Here is a 23,211-nt window from a genome sequence, read left to right as displayed (position 1 = left end):
GGTACTCTAGTAACTTTTCATTTGGGGATAAGGAAGGAATTCTTATATCTTTTCTAGCTATATAGAACACAAACATGTCATGGGGCAGATTTATAAATAAAATTAAGAACATGTTGTTTCTTGTGAGCTCTTTCTAATCTGTCATGTTGTTTTCACTGAACTCTAGTTGTATAACATCAATTTGAAGTAAAGCTAAAGAAGAAATGGATTATTTTGATGCCGGTGCTCCACCTCTCACTGTCATCCTATGCTTGAATGGTTTGCATTTTATTGCAATGCCACCTCTCTAGAAAAGCTCAGGTCAACCTTGAGCTTAGCTAGCTCCATGATGAGGAAGTACAGAGTCCAATAAAACTCAGTCCCCCATTAGACCATGATTCTTAGCACTTCTGTTATAACTACTAACACTTCTTTCCCTCCACCAGCTACCTCGCATAAGATACATATCTATTGAGTTCATTTTTTTCTTCCATTGGCAAGCTAAGTTTTTTTTTTTAACAAAAGAAACCTTATTTAAAAATATTTTTACACAGCTTTTTAAGGAAAAGCTCTTTAGTTAACTGTGTGTAGAAATGAAAAAATTTAATACATAATATTAGTATAACAGACCTCTAAATATTAAATACATTCGCAAAATAAAATGGACTTAAAATGCAAATGAATCTTAATGCTCTGCTATTCTCTGTAAGAATATTTACTTTCTGTTTTTCTTATTCTTTATAGTTGAGAATGACAATACACCTTTATGTATTGTCTGGACCCCAATTTATAATGGATCCTCTTGGCAAGATCTGTTCACAATATTTTCAACTGCTTGATACCCTAATCAATTAGTACCTTGAGCATCAGTTTTCCTCTTCTTCAGTCCCTAAATTCACTGAATTTTCTGAGATCACACATTCAATTCTCATTGACATTCTGTACCATTAGCCAAGGTCTTCAGGAAATTTAGATGAGGGCGAAAACATCACATATAAATGAACAGTGTTTTAGGTCTCTGTTCTTTATATATCACTGAAAACTAGGTGATGGATTTGCAATCCCCATGGCCTTTATCTGTCAGTTCTTAATAGAATCACTACATTGCTTCCATATGTTCAGTTATTACACTTCCTCTGTTTCATTTTGGCCCACCTCCATGCTCTGTGATTATCTAGTGACTTTCCAGTGGAATGTTGGGAGCCTCACTGAAACTTGCCATGTTGTGAATTAAGTCCTTCTTTGTTTGGGATTGTATCAGCTCTACTAGTAAAAATCACTCTGCTAAATAAATACATATCTCCAATTATTCTCTTTTTATTTTTTTGTCTTCATAACACAAAAACATTTGTCCATTTCAAATGAGATAATCAGTTTTTCTATTTTTATGTTGCCCACTGTCTGGATATCATCATAGGCATCAAGTACACATGGGGTTCTCAAAGTCTCTTCCTCCTTTTAGTAGATTTCATAGTGTCTGCCTCCAATTAATGTCCACCTGGAACCTCAGAACATGATTGTACTTGGAAAAAGGGTTATCGCCAATGTAATTAGTTAGGGATCAAGATGAGATAATACTGGATTAAGGTAGGCCCTAAGTCCAACGAGAGTGCCCTTATAAGAGACAAAAAAAAAAAAAAAAAAAAAAAAAGGATACAGAGAGGCACAAAGAAAAATGTAGTCTAGAGATGGAAGCAAGATTAGAACAATGCATATATAACAAGGAACTCTAACAATTGCCTACAACACCAAAAACTAGAGAAGAAATACAAGATGAGTTCTCCTTCAGAGCGTCCAGAAAAACCAACTCTTCTGACACGTTGATTTCAGATTTCTCCAGAACTGTGAGAGAATAGGTTTTTGTTGTTTTAAACCAGCCACTTTGTGGTAATTTGTTACAGACATTACAAGAAACTTCCTCTATCTGTTTTCTCTGTATCTGATCAACCCACTCTGTCCTTCTCACTTTGTTTCAATTCTGCTCAGACTGCCTTGGAATATTGTTCCTATATCTGAAAACATATTTTATTTATTTTATTTTTCTGAGACAGGGTCTTACTCTCTTGCCTAGGTTGGAGTACAGTGGTACAACCACGGCTCACTGCAGCCAGGACCTCCCAGGCCCAAGCAATCCTCCCACCTCAGCCTCCTAAGCAGCTGGAACTACAGATGCATGCCACCATGTCCAGCTAATTTTTTAAATTTTTTGTAGAGATAGGGTCTCCCTATGTTGCTCAGGTTGGTCTTGAACTCCTGAGCCCAAGCATCCTCCCTCCTCAGCCTTTCAAAGTGCTGGGATTACAGGCATGAGCCACCATGTCCAGCCCTGAAACCATATTTCAAAAGATGGACAAAGGAGTCCATCTTGGAAAGGGTGAGGAGTCTGGATATGTGAGTAGGTTAAAGGAAAAATGAGAGTGACCTGTATGTTTTTTGAAAAATCATTGCAGCGTGGGCCAGGTGTAGTGGCTTATGGCTGTAATCCCAGCACTTTGAGAAGCCTAGGTGGGCAGATAGCTTGAGCTCAGGAGTTTGAGACCAGCCTGGACAACATGGTGAAACACTGCCTCTACAAAAAATACCATCAAATTAGCTGGACGTAGAGGTGTGTCCCTACAGGCCCAGCTACTGGAGAAGCTGAAGTGGGAGGTTCAGCTTGGGCCTGGGTGGTGGAGGCTGCAGTGAGCCATGATTGCACCAATGAACTCCAACCTGAGTGATAGAGACAGACCTGTCTCAAAAAATAATAAATAAATAAATAAGTAAATAAAAATCATTGATGTATAAAAGCAGAAATTGCAATCTCATGTTAAAATTTAGGTAATATATATTGAAACAATTTGCAAACAAGAAAACAACACATAAATTTTGGTTATGGTTATTATTTAACCAGACCTAGATATTAGGGCCTAAGTATTTTTTAAAAATATCATTAAAGGGAATTTTTTTAAAATTAAACTTTTTATTAGTAAAATAAATTATAAATTTTCACAAGAAATCATGAATCATAAAATAGTCTTGGTGGAACCACTTAAATAGAAATGAGATGGCCACTGGCCAGATAGCCAGATTATCTGTAAATGGCTCAGGCATAAACCAGCTGAGTGATCTTGGGCAAGTGATCTAACTTCTCTGAACCTGTGTCCTAATATGGAAAAAATATATAAATAGTCATCTAGTGTGGTTGCTGTCAGGATATAAAAACACTTCCTGAGCTAGAAAGCATTTTTACTCTAAATTTAAATGATTTTGCATGATGTCACTTCTTGACGTCTTCTGGGAAGTTATATCACTACCCACCACCTGCCTTTCTTGCTAGAGAACGCAGAGGAGTTCCTAGCAATCCCTGTGGGATCTTTAGTAATACTTCAGTAGCTGGCTATACTGAACAGAGCAACTTTATTTCATGGCCCTTCATGTGACCACTGTGGATGGTTGATTCTGTAGACACCACGATCGGTATTTTTGTCTATTTCTGGACAAGGTTACTACTATAAGTTAGAATTTTTCTTTCATTAATTCATTAATTGGCTTTTGCGTTTCTGTTTTTTTCACGGTTTAAAAATGATAAATCAATCCAACATTATTATTCTTATCACTTTACCATTTTTGTTCAATTTGTTGTCTAGGTTTAAAAAGGCTGTTGTTTCTAGGGTTCTTATGAAATATGTTTATTTATTTGGGTTTTTGAATATTCTTCATTTGGTCTGGCTTTTAATAAATAGACACTTGAAAGTCAGGATGCTCTATACTTTGTTCTATATTATTCCAAATTAGTGTGTTTTTTTTCCTCTTTTTTCAAAAATTGTAATTAATGCTAAACAAAATATGATTATTTATTCTTCATTAAGTTATAAAAATTGGAGGAGATAAATCAACTTTACACATGTTTAAGTTTATAGATATTTAAACTTGGAATTGCTAAATGGCCAGACTTCCTTTTATTTTTAATATTTAACTAATTCTATCAATTCAACTTCTTGAATAGAAATTTCCAGTAAGAGGCTCCTGAAGACTTAATCATAATTAACCTCAGAGGGACCAGTTTGCCCACTCTTTAGGAATAGAAACTTTGTAATGCCCTTTTCTATCACTCTTCTACAAAAAGGAGGCCTTTCACATTTCAAATATTGGTTTTTGCTGCTTCTACACATGGCAAATTAATTTGGCTTTTATAATGAGGTGGAATGTTTCAAATCTAAATTAACACCTTTGGCTTTACTTTGTGAGAAGACCTACTCATTACTCTCTAGTAACTTAATGGCTGTTCTATTCTATGAACCAAAATAGTTTAATGTAATCTGACATTTATGACTTCCACATAATATCAACTGCTGAAGTTTGAAAAAAGGTTTCTATTCAGAAAAATCTCAAACTAATAAGCATGCACCCAATATTAAAATCGGGTCAGAGATCCTTTTCACTTTCATTACATATAATTTATGCCACTTGAATGTAGTTTAATAAGGTCATAAAAATGCCAGTTGTGGTATCTCATAATACTTTTTATAAACTGGTTTTACAGTCTCTCCTTTGTTCTAAAGTTCAAAGTGACAATTGCAACGCACAGGTTGCTTAGGGATTCTTGAAGTTTCTTTTGGAAAAATTGAATGGTGAATATGTAAATTACACATCCATGTATATGATACATAGCATTACTGAAAATGTATATAGTATCTACTTATAGGCCAAAAATATGCTATTTACTTATGAAACTTTTCTAAAAATGTAAAACTGTCTTTCAAAATCTTGGTAACTACTAAAAGACATTCTTTTTTTCCAGGTGCATTCAACTTGATGCTTTTTAATTAAAGAAAAAAAAAAGAATTTAAGTAAAGGCCAGTTTTATATTATTCCTCTGACCCTACCCTCTTATTGAGATGAAATTAAAACTTCCCAACACTTACTCCTCACTTGGTCAATGTCAAACAATACTCTGAGGTGCTCTTACAATAGAGGCATTGTCAGCTTTCCATGACTTCATTCACTCTCTGACCACTGCCTTCCTTCCTGGATGAAGTAAATAGGGCTTTGTGAGCACTTCCCTTAAGTCATTTCAGAGGAGATAAATTAAATAATGGTTGCAATGTAATATTGTGATAGTGCTAAAATATTTCCTTCAAGTTTCAACTTTGAGCACAAGTTTCCAATAATATATAATTTTTCATTTGTTAGCTCAAACCTTTGGTTTTATTAAATTCTACAGCTGTACTCACTATATATGCATTTGGTGACCAACTTTGATATATTATAATAGTGCAGAGCTAAGACTTTTATATAAGAATAGAAAAAGTTTCAAAAATCACTACTGAATCAAACATGGATATTTAATACAATTTGCTTAAACACCAGTTGAGCAAAAGCACGAGCAAGTGTTTCAGTTTTTGTGCCAGCATTGAAATTGGTCTTCCCACAGCTTGCTTCATCTTTCTGAAATCTTTCATAGGTGTATTTTTATTATCAGTTAAGAGAATTATTTATAAAGACCACTATAAAATGTTACTAGTTAGTGTTCAACCACTTTATAGAAGTTTCAGTTAAATTGATAATTGGTGACTATGGACATATTCCTTAGAAATGATTTTCTCATTACATTGCTTTTCTCAGGGAGAAAAACACAAGGGTTTCAGTCAGAGGAGTTGGGTTCAGGTCTTGTACTTACTAGTTACGTGATCTTGGACATGCTATTAAGCTCTGGGTTTTTACCTCCCCATCTGTGAACTGGGAATAATGACAGCAATCTGTAAGATCAAAATCAAAACAAGATATAATGAAAACTAGAACACATATTATAAAAACAATGCATAACCATTATCATTATTATTAGAGGAAAATATGAGGTTAGTGCAATAAAACTTTTAATGGCAAAAACCGCGATTACTTTTGTACCAATCTGCCTAATACATAACAACATATGAAGCAGTGAGTGTGATTCACTCCTGTTTTCTGCAAGATTCAATACAGATTCTGCCTTCTCAAGTCAGACAGTGTTGCTTATTGAATATATCAATGCTAGCATCCAGGAAGGGGTCACTCTGGCACATGTGGGGCCTAGGAGCAAAAGTGATTTGAGGGAATTATCATGAAATTACCAGGATTTGGGGCCAACAGGACAGGAAGCTTGACTTTGAGAAGAAGAGCTAGCAACCAGGGAACACTGGTTCCGGAGCAGGGTCAGGACTACAAACAGCACATTATGACTATGTGGATTTAGGACAAGAATCAATATTTTCATTGGTCCAGGTATGCTAAATACAATCGTTTCATCCACCCTCAGTTGTATGTCCTTGAGTCTGGATTTAAGACACAGTCCTGATTTCCCAGTAGTACTGGTATTGAATTTGTGCAGAAACATACTCTCCCTAACTTCATATAAACTTTTGGTTGGAAAAGACCTTTAGGTTTACAGCAGTCAGCTAGTATCCCTGTAAGGAGTGCAGAAAGAAACCTAGTAAATTTTCATGGGAAAACACACTTTGAGTTATTAGATGAAACCAATACCTATAGTTATGTGAAATATATAATGTCTATTAAATAGAAACCATTTGTGCTTACAAATGCTGTAGTTGAATGGTAGTTTCACTTGATCCTTCAGAAACAATTTTATATCATTTCAGACACGGCTTTTTCTTGAAGCCATGGTGGTAGTCAATGTTTTACTTTTTATTCCCATTCTCCCCTTCAGAGATGCTAGGTTCAGAAGTTATCACAGAGGTGGAAGTCCCATTATCAAGACCTAACTGCAGCAATGTTGTCAGAGGCCCCATATTATTTTGTACCTTTCTGAAAAATTGAAGCATTCACAACACCCAGAGAGAAAAAGTCATTAGGTGTGTATGGTGAAGGTTGACTAGGAGGAATTACTGTGGGTGTGATTGTAATAAATCTAAATTTATGGTCCAGCCATGTTGTTGCAAACTTACTTTGTTTCAGAAGAACTTGACAAGAAGGAAGCAACCATGTATGATTAGTGACCAGTGAAATAACCTTAGGCTGCTTTCCATTGGACCTTGATGCCTGTTGCAGCTTCTTCTTTGGTGAGGAATCTCTGAAGCCTTAGTTATTTGGCATGAAAACTGTTTGAAAATCCTTATCAGCAATTTCCCAGCTATGTTCAAAGAACTTGGCACTTGGTCTTCTGGGTTACATGTTTAGGTTGCTCCTTCAGTCATTCTGAGGTTCTTATATGAAAAATGCATTAAAGACTTAGGCTACACATCAAATGCTGAAATCACTAGCACCCTGAAGCTCCAAATTTCACAATGCTAAAAACAAAAGTTTTGAGGAAGAAACACAAGACCCATCCCAGAAATCAGAAAATTGAAAAAAGCATGTTCTTCCATGTATACCATCTACATTTTCTTCTACCTGGCTCTGTTTGAGAGCCTCCTTTGAACCTAAGCTTAAAGAGGAAGAGCAAAGAAAAGGACCCTGAACAAAAATTTGAACTGAGAGAATCTAAAAGACTGAGAAGTGAGACTGGAAATAAGAGATACTTGCAGAGGAAACCTTGTTACCATGATTTTAATTCATGGAGGTCAGTATAGCACAATGTAAGCAGCTCTGGATTTAGAGCTAGGAAAACATAAGCCAAATCTGAGCTTTGACTCTTGCTAAAAGGTACTCAGGCATGACAGTTGACCTCACTGAGCCTTAATTTCTTTATCTGTAAAATGGAGGAATAGCCCATGAATTACCAGGAGGTCATGTACATAAGGCACTCAGTAGAGCAGTTGGTTCAGAGTAGATTTTCGATAATTTGTAACTACCTTGTCTGCAGGAGCTGAATTATTTCATGCTTTTTATATGGTGTAGGGAAGAGGTTCAGGAGGAATCCACTTCCTCCGCACACAAAATTATCTTCTGTAATCACCCAAATCCCACTGAGTTAATTGTGAAAGTATTTACTCCTTGTATCTTTCAAAATCTATCCTAACTTCTCAGACGGTTTTAAAATCCCAAGCACTGATAGAAGTTCTCACACTCAAACATTTTCTTTCATTGTTACAGACTTGGCTAAGTCTTGTAATATTCGGAAAGAAAAAAAAGAAAGAAAAAAATTGCTAAAACCCAGTCATGAGAAAATTACATAGACAACTAATCTAATCTGTTTTTCTTCCTTACAGGAGATATTGACACAATGTCTATTCTTTATTGCATAAGATAACTCTCTGTCTTTAAAAGATTTCCAATTGTTTGAAGTCAAACTAAAAGTAGGCAGGGAAAAAAAGGCATTATCTAAAATATCTGAACTTGAATCTGGAAAGCAATCCTGAATAATATTTATACAATGTTTTAGAATAACAGACTCATAGAATTTTCCAGTTGACTATCCTTTAAAGATAAGAGAATATTTATATTTGTTGGTGCTATGTCTTACTGTAAAAAAATTCTACTTAATCCAAAAGGCTTATAAAACAATGCTTTACTTACTGCCCACCACAACAAAGAAAGGTTTCATGCTCTTAACAAATGGGTTGGCATTGAGAGGACTTCAGTGACAATCTCATGATGGCTGAGCATCTCTTGTCAAGTCAAAGGATATATAGCAAGTTTTCTCTTTATTGAGTCATGATAGATAATCCATTTTCAAGTAGAATTTGGTCTCATACTCTTCATTAAATCACTAAAATATTCAAGCCTAGTGGAAGAGGAATTAACTGGAGTTTTATAAGCTTAAGGTCTAATAGTAGATGTAGTAGACGATCTACAAAGAAGGCCACCAACTTTGTGTCTCTTATGCCTGTTCATACATGACACTTCTTTCAAGAGGTGGAGACTCTCCTCTCTCCCCTTGCATCTGGGCTGGCCTTGATCAATACAATGCAGCAAAAGTGACTCTGTGCTACTTCTGGACATAGACCTTAAGAGACCAGATGGCTTTTCCTTTTTCTCACTTGAATGGCTTCTATCTTGTAAGAAGTTTGAACTTCTAAATGAATAATGAGAAACTATTTAGAGAGAGAAGCCAAATGGAGAAATAATGAAGCACTCCACCTGATAATCAGCACCAAAGTCCTGGACATATTAGTGAGGCAGATTACCCAGCCCAGATGAGATTCTAAATGTAAGCAGCTGCATGAGCAGCCTCAGTCAACACCATATGGAGCAGAAGAACCACTCATCTCAGCCCAGCTAACCCACAGAGAGGGAATTTTTGTTTGTTTAAAGCACAAAGTTCATGTGATTTGTTATAGATCAATAGAAAGAACAGTGAACATAACCTCACCAACAGTGTCAGTAAATGAAGGGTAGCAATTCTTAAATTTGAGCTTTGTAAATTGCATATATAAAAAATGTAAAGTTGAGCTTTGTAAATTGCATAAATAAAAAATATAGAGTCTTAAATATAGTAATCCCAGCAATATCAAGGATCAATAATTCAGGTTATTTTCCAAAGAACGAATTATTTGATTGAGTGATGACTACCTTCTTCTTGATATAACTTGAAATGTTAGTCACATCTCTTAACTTTTGCTGCAGCAATTTCTCATGCCTGAAATTGCCAGCCAGGAGCTCCTTCAACAGCAGATCTGGTTTTCCTCAGTTAAGTTTAAAAAATACATAGACAACAAACACATACCACTGTTGTACATCCTAACATTGTTGTGCAAATAATTAATCTGAAGAGATGATGTCTTACAGCAGATTTGTTGGAGGAGTTTGGCAGAGATTTTAAGTCACCCAGAGAAGTAGGGCTCACATGGTAAACCACACTAAGCACCCTATCATGCACACACTACTCAGAATGTTTTCTGTATTAGAGAACAATTCAGGACATAATATCGAGTCAGGTGAGAGGTAGTGGAAGCCTGAACAGGGGTCATGATAGTGAAAGCAAAAAAGGAAAGATAATGACAGAGAATGTGACAACTCTTAATATATGGTGGGTGAGAGATTTAAAGGGATGAACAAGAAGGGATTTTAATATCTAAATATAAAATGGATGTGGTATAACATGTTGCTTTCTTTCTTGTGGCAATACTAGCAGGGCTTTAGCAAACCATCTTTCATGGATACGAAAATTCCTTTGACTTAATACTGCCTTGAACTCCTACAGTCTACAACCACAGGTTCTCTTAAACGTAATTTTTAAAGTGTTTTCATTGGACTAGTGGGCATATATAGCAATTTTGATGAGAAGAAATATAAATTTGGATTTTAAGTTGACCCCATGAACCAAAAACAAAACAAAACAAAAATCCAAGAGGGAGTACAAACAATCAGGATGATGGCTTATACTGCAATTACTCAGAGATTGAGAGCACATCTAAGTTTACCACTGACTAGTGCTTTATGATGTCCAGCAACAACTTTTCCTGAAAAGTTCAAATGTGACTAAAATCACAAAATGTTTTAAGGAAAATATTCTTTGAAAAGTAGCAGGTCCTCTAGCAATTTTTTCAGGAATCTCATTCCCTGGCAAAATACTTAAGGAATTTATTTCTTATTTTTTCTCTTGGGCTTTGTCTAGGGTAAGACATTCTGCTCAGCTTAGTCATAGAAAATGTTCATGTTCACTGATGTTTAGGCATATTCCCAGGGAAGCCCCATGTTTCCTATCTTCTCCTCACTACTGGAGTGTTGAAACATTCTATACCATGCAAAAAATAACCAAAACTCCAAATTCTCCATGGGCTCCATAACCACTCCAGGTACCTCGCCTCTCTCTTCTTACAGCCAAACTTCTCCACATCTTCATACAATATTTGTTTCCCAATAAACCCTAAGTTGGTTTCCATTCCCACTACTTTACTAAAGTTGCTTTTACTATAGTTTCTAATGACCCTGTGCTGTCAATTCCAATGGACAATTTTAGTACTCATGTTTTTAAACTACTTCTCAGCTTTCAGCATAGGTGACTTCCTTCTCCAAGAGCTTTAGTTGCCTGTTGTTATAGATTGAATGTTTATGTCCCTTCCAGATTCATATGTTAAAGCCTTAACCACCAATATGATGTGTGGAAATGAGGCCTCTGGGGAGTAATTAGGGTTGGATGGGATCATGAAGGTGGGGCTCTCATCATGGGATTAGTGCCCTTGCAAGAAGCATCACCAGAGAGCTTGGTCTCCCTCTCTCCACATGCAAAGAAGAGGTCATGTGAGTACCCAGTGGGATGGCAGTTGCCTACAAGCCAAGAGAAGTCTCAAAATCAACCCTTTACCCTGAGCCCATGCAAATTTCTGTGGCTTAACACAATAAAATGGACTTATTACTTATGTAGCTCTCTTCTATAAACTGGTTGGTTGTCAGAACAGTGGCTCAGGATCCAAGGCTTCTTCTACACTGTGAATAGGCCATGTTCAGCATGTGGCCTCTGAAGTTACTGTGGGAGGGATAAAATAATGAAGGGATTGCATGTGGGAAATTTCTATGGAACTTGCCTGGATGTATTGGGCATAACATTCATACAAATATACCACTGATCAGAACTCAGTCACATGGCCCCACCTAACTTCAAAGAAGGCTAGAAAATGTAGTTTAGTTATGTGCCTAAGAAAAGGAGAAGAAACATGGATATTGGTGACCATGAGCTTTCTTCTCCATGACGAGTCTTTCAGTCCTGTCTTCAAAACACATCTTTCATTTATTAATTGTTCTCCATTGACAATAGCTTAATCCAAGCCACTACACTCTCGCATCTCAGATACTGCAATAACTTCCTAATGAAGTTCTCTATTTTCATAATTGTTCCATTCTTTCCCCAGTGGACCAAGTAATCTTACACACGAATATAAACTTGTCAACTGCTTACTATTATTTAAATCTTGCAAGGTTTGCTCATTATCTTAGGAAAGAATCAAATGTTAAAGAGGATGTAAGAGGTTATGCATGGTCTGCCCATTAACCATCTCAGCTAGCTTGCTGCTCTCTCCCTTGGTCACTGCTATCCATACACAGGATTATTGGGTCAGACCTTCCCTCCTCTGGAAAGCTTTTTTTTTTTTTTTCATTTATCTTAGTCTTGGCCTTAGCCTCTTACTCATCCTTCAGGCCTCAGTATAAATCAGTGAGTTTAAATCACTCCCTCCCTCAGGGATGTCATTTTCCCTAACATTTCCTCACACTCATACCCCAACAAAAGGCCGGACTTCCCATTATTTCCCTTTTATAATATTTGTTGCTATTGCAAATTAAATAATCTTTGTCTTTCATCTGTCTACCTCATTAGACTGCACCCTCTATTAGGACAGGAAATGCATCTAACACCAAGGTCACCTGCCTGAAGCACATGGTGTCTGACAGCTAACAGCAGTGGTGTGCTGAAGTCTATGTGTGCTGGCTCGTAAGAGATGATTGTTAAATTCCCAGGAATATTGTAAGCTGGTTATCAAACAGCCATTATTAAAAATTAAACAATAGTAACTGATGATTCAATAAATTATATTTAAAACGGAAGTAGTAAATACCAAAAACCCATTATTTCCTAATTACTTTACTACATTTCATTGTATATGGTTTTGTGGTTATTTATGTCTATTGTATCTATAGGTGGAAATATTGAATAATAATGTGCTATGCATAGCTCATCCCAACCCCATGTTCAGTGAATTCATGTTGGTAGCTTGAAAGTGGTCATGGTAGATCTATTAATATTAACACTTTGAAAAATAGCAAATACTACAAATCGGGGTTCCCTTCCACTTCCAACCAGCCAGTTTGTCATTTTTGCCTGAACCACACAGGTGATTTCCTTGGTTCTCCATTTATTTTGTAAGTAGACTAGCCTCTACTCTAGCAATTAAAGGTTATTATGGAAGTATTTTCCAAGCTTCCTGTTCTGTGACAGATTTTCCCATTTATTTTTACTAGTCTATCAGAGGTCAATAAAATTGATCAGGAAACGTGCATAACACAATTGTTTAGGGTCACATGGGATCTATAAGAACTTGTGAGTCAACTGAGTAATTTAGAGTAAAGGTACTCTCTAACACTTCCACCTTAATTCCGAATACTTTCCCACATCTTGGGAGATTCTGGAAGTAGTGAAGTCAGAGCTTTCGGCAGGGCAGAGCCTTTTAGATCACTGGTCTCCTTTGATCCGAGAGCATTTTGCATACGCAGAAGCATAGTACCCCTCCCGTGACTTTTGACATAATCAGCTTTAAGTTGGCATTATTTACTTGTTGCCTTGTTTTCACCACTAAATACAAATTCCTTCAAGTGAAGAAACCAATTTACGCCTGTCTCTCTAGAAAGCCCAGATGGAGTTTTGCACATCTCAAGCATTCAACTGAGGTTTACTGAAGTAGGGACATCCATCTCTTTTGTCCCCTGGCTAGCTCTTTAAGGTTTTCTCATTGAACCTGGAAAACTGTAAAAGTTTATACTTTTCTTGGTTATTAGATTGGTAATTCATAAGGCATGTTAAGAAATATACAAGAGTAAACATCAAGCCATTGAAAATTTTGAAATCTTATATTAAAACTGACTAAAACACATGAAATTTAAAATTTTTTAGATAAATTGTTTTGTCTCAAAATTAATTGTGTAATGGGATTTGATTGTAGCTCCTGACTCTTTTTGCTTTGCCATGAAATCAAAGTAATATTCATTATGTACTATCATATTTTCACTGACTGTGGTTGTTGTTTTACTGTAGTTCACAGTTGGAATATAGAAAACAAGATGAATCATGAACAGTGTAGGAATTCGGAAAACCTGCCATCAGCATTTGTTAAAAAAAAAAATGCTTCTTTTTCAGATTTTTTTCAGATTTTCAAGATTAACAACAATAAGCAAATTGGCATTTCTACTGTTAAAGTTCATAAAGCTTTGAAAAATAATTTAACCTTCATAAGATCTTCATAAACTCTCTATAATACGGTCTGTGATTCAGAGTGTGGGCCGTGCTCTATCTGGCCCATAAGCATTAAACCACGCTAGCATAGAAGGAAGTGAACTTTGATGGTGCTATTTTGTGTGTTTTTCCTGTACCAGTGTCTGCCTGAATATGGATGTCTGGGCTAAGCCTGGTCCTGCTGGGCTTAGTCATCAGCTCTGATCATTTATCTGACTCTTTGTATTGTAGCCAACAGCAGGTCGTGGGAAGTCATTTCCAGGAAGACTGTGACCATCTATTAAGAGTTACACTGGGGTAAGGCTGACCTGGCCACTGCAGCATGGGTGTGCCCTGCCTGCTCCCTCCTGGGCTTGCTGCCATTGACCACTCTTGGTTAGGTGCTGGCCACAGTCTTTTAAGGGAATGTTATACATTCTTTCTGATCTCTGAGTCTGACAACAAGCTAAGCAGATTTAATGAGGCAAAAAGTACCGCATTAAATGTAAGTATACACTGCATTAAATGAAGTCAAACATTTTTTACTCAAAGTAAAAAATAACAACAGAAGTTCTGTTTTGAAGAGTTATCTCAGTGAAGAAATCTCAGACTTTTACCCTGTGGAAAAGTAGCTTGAGATAAATACTCTTGAAAACAAATTTACAAATAAGATGAATTAATTTTTTTTAAAAAAACAGTTATGACCAAATAGAATGTGAATAACAGTTATAGATATGTAAAATCTTGATTCCATATAATAATATGTCCTAGAGAATATACTCTAAAAATCATTATGTAATGAAATGATTTTTTTTTTTTTTTGCTTCCATCTTCATTATTTCTGGTGGATTTTGTTTTAATCAAAAAGGATTTAAAAATCCATGAAAAATCTTGAATAGCCCATAAGGAGTTTTATAAAGAAATAGTTCAATATCTTATCAAAATAGGAAGTGAGACAAGTTGAATCTCTGGTTATGTGGGAACATTTTTTGCTTTTCTGTAAGGAGATATGCTGGTAAATAAACACCTATCTCCTCATTCATATTTGGCACAAATGTACTAAACGGTCATGTTTAGTTGAGTTATGGAACAGATATTTGATTATACTCCACTGTTTAGTTGGTAACTCTACTAGCATTCCTACTACCATAGTTTCCTATAATGACAATATATAGCACTTCTTTATTTCCCAAAGTTCATCTTCTTGATGCATGTTGGGTGAAGGAGTTTCAGTATTTTCAATCTACATTCAGGCTGCCAGGGCAGAGGAATTACAATATCCTTAAATAATAGAAATAAGTTGTCCTTAAAGGGAATAAACTCCTCCCTTTCTTTCCCCTTTCTTCTTATTCTCCCCATGGATGAGAAGGAACAGTGTTGTTTATTTTACCACTGGGAAGGAGCTGGATAATCATATATTAATCACTCAATAGGTATGAGATTATAATTATAATTAACTTTTCATATAACCAAATGACATTTTATTTAATCCATATAATAATTCTTCGCAATAGACTCTTATTTTCTCTATGTTACAGATGAGGGAATTGAAGCTCAGAGATGCTAAATAATTTGCTGAAACTCACACAGCTGGATATGCACAGGTTTTTCTGTCCATTCTTTTTCTGTTGCGTACACATCATGCTGAAGGCAAGTAGTTGTTTCCTGTTAGAGACAATAAAAAGATATTCATTAACTCCAGTACAATAACTCTACTGAGCTGTTAAGGCTACACATAATAAATATTTTCTTTCGAAGGAAACTCATCGGCCTTGCAGAAGACAGAAATTGGTGGAAGGCTGTCTCAGTAGTAGTGTTCATTGCCTTTCCATTGGCGCAGGTAAAGGTACCATGCTATCTTCCCTTTGAGTGGTATGAAGTAACAAAACACACATGTGTAGGGAAGGGAGCTCTGAAGAGTTAAGGGCATTTACTACAGAGGATAGCTCTGTAGTTACACTGCATGGTCTTCACTATTTCTGATGATAGCCAGTGTTACTTGTTCACTCTTATTTTATTACGAGGCTATCAGTCCAGCAGATGAGTAGTTCTTGCTTCCTACCAATAGACAAACTCCATTCTTTCTTCTACCTTATCATGACAACTGATGCTCACATCCCAGAGCCAGAAAGTATACATATATTATCATTTTGGCCCTTGGGGAAAGGGGAAGTAAGTGAAGGAAAGAAGATATAACCAGCTGAGGAGGCCAGATATGAGTGCTGCGTGGATTTCCAAGGACAACGGCAATGTTAAGACATTATATGTCTCACATATTTAGTGCTCACAAGATAGAGCCATCGACTACAACACAGAATATGGCTAGAAAACACCAAGGGTGAGACCAACAACACAGCTATGAGTTGAAGTTTTCCATTAGCAGCCAAAGTTGAGAAGGCTTGTTGATAAACCTAGGACTGCATCACTGATTGGTGATGTTGCTGGGGGGATCAAGACTGACCTTTCCCAAATACTGGTTCCTTCTGAGATTTGATGAAAAACACAGTTTCCTAAAAGGAAATGTCCAGAATGGGTTACATATGTATAAGTAACTCTACAAAGTCGAGTTCCACATAACTCCTTTAAATCATGAGGCTTTTCCCCAACCACACAGCTACAGCCTCCCTACAAATAGGTCTTCAAAACCCTGACATTGCTCACTATCCTAAATTTCCTGCTGTAATATGAATAACTGCAATGCATCTCTGGCTTTGAACTTGGCCTTTTTTCCATCATCATGATAAGAATGCCATCTTCCAGTGGCACTACCATCACTCTCTAGGTTGGACCTGGACACTTACTGTTGTGGCTCTAAAATGTGTCCTAGGAAGCCAGTCTAGGCAGCCATATTTCAAGTGTGACTGAATTGCGTCAACTTGAGCAAGTGAATCATCTCCCTGGGTTTCAGTTTCCTCATTTGTCAGTAGAGCTTGAGCTAAATGATAAAGTCCTTTTCAGGTATAATTTGTAATAACTCTTGGATATAAATAAAGTTTATGTTAAAACTTCTGGGCTTCCTCAAAGGGAGGGGCTCTGAGAGTACACATTTTGACTTAACTTATAAATGCAAATATTTTTCCAGGTTTCCCTCTGTACCCAAAAGAACTTTGAAGTTTACAGTGAGTTAACACCAAGCTAGAGAGGCAAGCTGCAAATTACTTAGTTGGCCCAAATCAACTGTAGGTCAGTTATTTCAAGACTTGCTGAATTTTAGTGTTTGAAAAACATCAACACCTCCATTATGTCGTTAGTATCAATGGCGGAAGAAAAGCACAGTGGCACCTCTCCTAAAGAGATTAGGCTTGGGGGGTAGAAAGGTGCTTGGTGAGCTGTCACACAGAGGGTGTTTTAATAAAGAAGGTAGAACAAGGTCTTTGAAAGGGAAGTGTTGATAGCAAAGCATATATAGAGGAATTTCAAAAATAAAGCAGGCCCTATGAGACTAAATGATCAGTGATGTTATTTGAGAACTAGAAACTTAAGGATTGGCATGAAGAACGTTGTTCATGTTAATCTATTCATCAGTTAGCTCTATTTAGAAGTCATTTCAAATACATTTTGGATGGACTGTAAGAAATTTACACAGAAAAAGTGCTACTGTGGCTTTGCCAACAAATTGTATATTTCACCATGTGCTAATGATTTTTTTTCCAAAAAAGAATACATTGTGACCTCCATAAACTTTTATATGTCAAAATAATGAAACAGAACCTTATTTTCTGGTGCCAACTTTCTATAAAATCACTCTTTAAAAAATATTAATCTCGTTGCAGCATGTAGAATTTTACACACAGCTTCAGAATAGGTCTGGCACTATACATCTTTATAGAGTGAAAAGATTTGGAATAGATTCAAGATTCAAATGCCAAGGTTTGAATCTGTACCTTTGACTTCTTATTGTTTTAAAAAATCTATATAATATATGCTTGCTACCATATTACCTAACACTATCACCTCTTAGGTAACATCAGTTGGCTAATGTTACTCCTTCATGACATTTTCCGTAGTGAACATTTTTATATGTTTGTGATATGGAAGACAACAAATAGGTATATATTTTCTTTTGTTCAGCAAAAGTTGTAGCTCTAAAACTAACAAAAATTAATAGCATTGCATTTTTAAAAAATGTAATCATCAACATTAAGACTGGTTAATTTGTTATTAGTATAGTGCCCTGGTTAAGACCTAAGCGCTAAGGCTGCTGCTGTTTAAGACCCAGCTTTGACTATTACTAACTATCTGACCTTGGGTGCATTATTTAACTTTAACTTTGCTGTGCCTGGATTTTTTCATGTCTACAGCAAGGATAACAACACTTATGTGATAGGTTCTTTTGAGTTAATATTTGTGTAGTGTTTTAGATGGTGCCTGGTGCAAAGCAAATGCTGTAAATCCTTGTTGTGTTTGTTATGATACTTAGCTATATATACAGGGCTACAGAGAGAAAAAGAAAACCTATATTTTATATAGAAAAAAAAGAACAACTTAGTAGAAAAGAGTAATACAGTTATAGATATTAAATGAATATGTAAATCATTTAATTATTTGCAAATAACTGAAAAGATTCATGGTCAGGATTTTTTTGAATGATTATTTTAGGTCACAAATATTCTCTTTCAAGGCAATAGGGAATAGAGTAGGAAAATCACATCAATGGAAATGGTGGAGTAAGGACCTTCACAAAGAAATTCTCCATGGTAAAGCAAGTGAAATACTCACAAAAATTGTCAGAATCAATTTTTTCAGTACCCTATAAATTAAACACTTGCAACAATACAAGGAGAGGTTTTTTCTTTTTCTTTTTCTTTTTAAGTTGGATCTGGGTAAAAATATTACCTTTGGATGTTTGCACTTATCCTATTCCTATCACTCTTTCTCCAACTGTGACATTGCTTTGAAAACCAAGAGTCTCTCAACCATAATAGCTTTGAAAAACAGTAGCCTAGCAGCCACTGGAGGGACAGAGCACTGGTCTAGAGCTCCCCAGAAACATTGATATGGTTTCACTCCTTGTCCTCACCCAAATCTCATCTCGTAGCTCCCATGATTTTCAAGTGTTGTTGGAGGGATGCGGTGGGAGATGATTGAATCATGGGCTGTGGGTCTTTCCTGTGCTGTTCTCATGATAGTGAATGGGTCTTATGAGATTTGATGGTTTTAAAAATGAGGGTTTCTCTGAACAACTCTCTTTGTCTGCCTGCCACCCTCCATGTAGGATGTGACTTGCTCCTCCTTGTCTTCTACCATGATAGTGAGGTCTCCCCAGCCATGCGGAACTGTGAGTCCAGTGAAACTTCTTTCTTTTGTAAATTACCCGGTCTTGGGTATGTCTTTATCAGCAATATGAAAATTAACTAATACAAACATCAGTCTCAGAAAATTGTCACTATTTGACTTGTCTGGTTGTTCCTTGGAAACCCCAACTCTAAAAATTTGTCCTTTCTCAGTGCAAATTGTGTATTTCCCTGGGAGCATGTGTCAAAAATTATCAGCAACAATTGCATTATGTTGCAGCTACCTAAGGCAGTGATATGAGTTGGAGAAAGCAAGAAACTGACCAAAATATTTATAAGGAAAAGTTGGGAAATGAGATGTCCACAGGGGGGCTTTGATTGAGTCTGACTATTCCTGGGAATCTAAAAAGTCACACACATTTTTTTCTGCACATGTCCAGAAAAAAATCTGAGAAAGTCCTAAACTCTCAGCTCTTTCTGACCTGGGGTCTGAGGTATCATATAAGCAAGAAGTGAAAGCCAAGGCAGAGCTGTGACTGCCTGCCTGAATGTTGAAGGTGTTCCCCAAAACACACACTGAATCCTTTGCCAAAGGATAGAAGATTTGTTGATTCCAGATACTTAAAAATTTAGGGAAATTTTTGTGCAATCACTCATTGACCACTAGCCTGACTGGAGGCTTCACTGGCCACATGGCAAAGGTAGTATAGACTTCACAGAATGAGTTCAGGAAATTGACTAGATAGACAGAAGCAATGACAATAAATAGCAGTAAGAAAAAACTCTCAGGGAAAAGGAGATAAGATTTCTAGTGTTTCAACATTATATTATTTAAAATGTCCAGTTTTCAACCAAAAACTACAAGTGCAAGAAAACAAAAAAGAATGGCAAGTACTAAAGAAACACTGAATAGAAACTTTCTCCAAGAAGCTCAGATATTGGACTTAGTAGCCAAAAAATTTTAAATCAAGTATCTTAAATATGTTCAAGAACCAAAGGAAACTGTTGCAAGAATAAAAAGAAAGTATGCAAATTGATGTCTCACTAAATAGAGAATAACAATAAAGAAACGAACATAAATAAAGTAGAAATGATGACATTGAAAAGAACAGTAATTCAAATAAAAAATTTGGCTGAGAAGCTGAAAAGCATATGTGAACTGGCAAAATAATCAATGAACTTATAAATAGGTCAATTGTGAATATCAAGTCTGAAAAACACAAACAATTAAAAATGAAAAAAATTAAGAGAGGTATGCTGAGGCATTGAACAGGATCTGTGAGACAGTGCCGAGCATACCAAACACATCATGGGAATTCCAGAATGTAAGCAGAGAGATGAAGAGGAGGAAGAATGTTTGAGAAAATAATGGTAGAATCCTCCACCCCCAAAATTTGATGACAAATATAATCTACAGACCCAAGAAGCTCAATGAATTCCAAGAAAGATAAACTCAAAGAGGTAAATTCCTGGCTACATCATAATCAAACTTTTAAAAGCCAAAGACACAGTGATTCTTGAAAACAGCAAGAGAGAAATATATCATCATATTTCGGGAATCCTCAGTAACATTAATAGGTGATTTCTTACCAGAAATAATGGGGGTCAGAATGGAGTGTGATGACTTATTCAAACTGTTGAATGAAAAAGACTGTCAACTAAGAATTTTATATCCCACAAAGATATCTTTCCAAAAAGGAAGGAAATATTAAGACATTCAAGAGAAACAAACAACAAACGAAAACTAAGAAAAATCACTACTAACAGGCTTGACTGACAAGTAATACTAAAACGAGTTCTCCAAGCTGATATAAAAGGACAATGAAGACTTACTTAAATCCACATGAAGAAATGAAGAACAACAATAATGGTAACTACATAGACAAATATAAATAACAACATAAATGTATTTTTAAAAATTTGTAACCTTATTTTTCTCCTATCTGATTTAAGAGACAACTGCTGCTGGGCACGGTGGCTCACGCCTGTAATCCCAGCACTTTAGGGGGCCGAGGCGGGCAGATCACGAGGTCAGGGGATGGAGACCATCCTGGCTAACACGGTGAAACCCTGTCTTCACTAAAAATACAAAACATTAGCTGGGCATGGTGGTGGGTGCCTGTAGTCCCAGCTACTAGGGAGGCTGAGGCAGGAGAATGGCGTGAACCCAGGAAGCGGAGCTTGCAGTGAGATTGCGCCAGGGCACTCCAACCTGGGCGACAGAGAAAGACTCCGTCAAAAAAAAAAAAAAAAAAAAAAAAGACAGCTGCAAAAACCAATAATTATAAATCTGTGTAGATGGGCGCCTTACATATAAAGATGTTATTTATATAAATATAATAGCAACAGAAAAGGGAGAAGGCAAAATAGGAGAGAAGATTACATAAAAGCAGTTTTGAATATTATTGAAATTACGTTGTTATTAATTTGAACTAGATTTTTATGTGATATTAATCCTTAGGGCAACTACCAAGAAAATAAAAATACAGCAAAATAATGACAAGAAAATAAAAATGATAAATTAGAAAATATTTATTTAAGACAAAGCATTAATGGAGATAGAGGAACAAAACAGACACAAAACATATGTAGAAGACAAATTATGTATGGCAGATGTAAAGTTTACCTTATCATTCATTATATTGAATGTAAATTAATGCTTTAATAATGAAGCAGAGATTGGCAGAATAAATAAAAATTATGACCTAACACTGTGCTATCTATAAAAGATATGCCTTAGATTCAAAGACACGAATAGCTGAAAGCAAAAGGATAGAAACAGATACACCATGCTAACAGTAACCAATACAGACAAAACAAACTTTGAAACAAAAGTTTTTACTAAAGTCAAAAAGTACATTTTAAAATGGTAAAAGAGATGATCCATCAAGAAAATATAATAATTACAAACAAATATGTGCCTAACAGCAGAGCCCCCAATTTTTAAAGCAAAAACAGAATTTAAGAGAGAAACAGACAACTCACAATAACAGTTGGAGACTTCAATGCCCCACTTTCAATAATAGATAAAACAATTTAAAAGATCAGCAAGAAAATACAAGACTTGAACAACACTATAACAAGCATCTAATAAATACTAAATAGCAGAATGCAAATTTTTTCTCAAGTGCACATGGAACATTCTTAAGGATATATCATATGTTAGGTCATAAAACAAGTCTTAATAAATCTGAAAGGATTGAAATGATAAAAGTATGTTCTCTGATCACATGGAATGAAATTAGAAATCAATAATAGAAGAAAATTTGGAAATTTCAAAATGTATGTAAACAACACACTTTCTTAAGCAATACAAATTTATTATCTAACTGTTCTGAAGGTCAGAAGTTTGAAATGAGTGTCACTGGGTTAAAATCAAGGTGTCACCAAGGCTGCTTTCTTTCTGAAGGCTGCTTTCTTTCTGAAGGCTCTAAAAGGAAATCCATTGTCTTGCCTTTTAGAGCTTCTGTACACTATTCACATTTCTTAACTGGTACCTTCTGTCTTAAAGTCAACAATGGCTGGTCAAGTTTTACTCACACTGTGTCACTCTGCCTCTGAAACAACACAATTTTAAATAACTAATAAGTCAAAAAGAAATTATAAGAGAATTTAGAAACTACCTTGAGATGAATTAAAATAAAAACAAAACATACAAAACTTGTGGGATGCAGTTAAAACAGTGAGTTATTAAAGAGAAATCTGTAGCTGTAAATCTTTATATCAAAAAAGAGAACAGATTTTAACTTGTGACCTATAGAAATTAAAATATGAAGAGCAACTAAATCCAAAAGAAGAAATAGGAAAAAAATGACAAAGATTTGACTGAAATAAATAAAGAATTGAAAAACAACAGAAAATTAATGGAACCAAAAGTTGGTTCTTTGAAATTACTAACAGAACTGATTGAACTTTAGCTACAGTGACCAAGAAGAAAGAGAGAAAATTCTAATTATTAAAATCATAAACAACAGAGGGAATATTACTACCCACTTTACAGAAATAAAAAGAAGTATAAGGGAATACAATGAATAACTATATGTTTACAAATTAGATAGCATTGATGAAATGGATAAATTTCTAGAAATACATATATTGCTGAAGCTGACTGAAAAAGAAATAGAAAATCTGAAGACATATAACAAGCTAATACATTCAATTAGTAGTAACAATTCTTTCCAAAAAGAAAATAACTCCATTGGTGAATTCTACCATTTA

The 23,211-nt window shown here is 35.7% G+C and overlaps 1 long non-coding RNA gene across 1 annotated transcript in view; it reads right to left on the bottom strand.

Annotated features, from left to right (window-relative positions):
• Positions 1-22,550, bottom strand: part of LOC140713258 (uncharacterized) — a 57,800-nt gene extending 35,250 nt beyond the window's left edge. Inside the window, exons 1-3 of the long non-coding RNA XR_012095149.1 lie at positions 22,448-22,550; positions 18,074-18,193; positions 5,642-5,720 (exon numbers count right to left, since the gene is read on the bottom strand). This is a non-coding gene — a long non-coding RNA (uncharacterized lncRNA). The remainder of the gene's footprint in view (positions 1-5,641; positions 5,721-18,073; positions 18,194-22,447) is intronic.
• Positions 22,551-23,211: the final 661 nt, after the last annotated feature.

The sequence above is a fragment of the Chlorocebus sabaeus genome, chromosome 13, assembly GCF_047675955.1.
Source record: "Chlorocebus sabaeus isolate Y175 chromosome 13, mChlSab1.0.hap1, whole genome shotgun sequence".
Lineage (NCBI taxonomy): Eukaryota > Metazoa > Chordata > Mammalia > Primates > Cercopithecidae > Chlorocebus > Chlorocebus sabaeus.
Note: the sequence above shows the minus strand (reverse complement) of the source record. Positions and strands in the feature narration are given on the sequence as shown.